Source organism: Sesamum indicum, linkage group LG13, assembly GCF_000512975.1.
Source record: "Sesamum indicum cultivar Zhongzhi No. 13 linkage group LG13, S_indicum_v1.0, whole genome shotgun sequence".
Lineage (NCBI taxonomy): Eukaryota > Viridiplantae > Streptophyta > Magnoliopsida > Lamiales > Pedaliaceae > Sesamum > Sesamum indicum.
This window is the reverse complement of record NC_026157.1, coordinates 2,233,513-2,234,280: the sequence shown is the minus strand read 5'-3', so window position 1 is coordinate 2,234,280 and position 768 is coordinate 2,233,513.

Genomic DNA, 768 nt, shown 5'->3' with positions numbered 1-768 from the left:
CACACACACACACACACACACCACACACACACACACACACACACACACACACACACACACACACACACACACACACACACACACACACACACACACACACACACACACACACACACACACACACACACACAAACACACCCACACACACACACACTCACACACACACACCACACACACACTCACACACACACACTCACACCCACACGCACACACACCCCACCCACACACACTCACACCCACACGCACACACACCACACACACACCCCCACACTCACACACCACACACACACTCACTCCCACACACACACTCACACCCACAACCCACACACACACACACATCAAAAAAGAAAAAGCCGAATCGACAATTTACCTGATTCAGAAAAGTGCCTTCAATTTCCTAAAAAGAAAAACAAAAAAAGAAATAGAAAAGTATCTTCAAGGTAATCCAACTGCCATACTGCTTAAAAGCAACATCAGATCATAAAGTAAACCAAAATTCAAAATGCTATGAATACATGGGATGGTCAACAAAAAGCAATCAGCACTGGATTAGCTTTTTATTTAATAAGGCATTTCAGCAAAAGCCCAAACGACAAGAAACATGAATTACACAGGACGCCTCAATATTTAACAAAGGTAGCATAAAAACTTTTAATGGATTTCGATAACTTATGAAAAATCACAACATTTTGTAGTGTTCGCTGGCAACCAATTCTAGAATTGGATAGCAGATCATAACCACTCAAGACATTTATCAGATTTTATCAA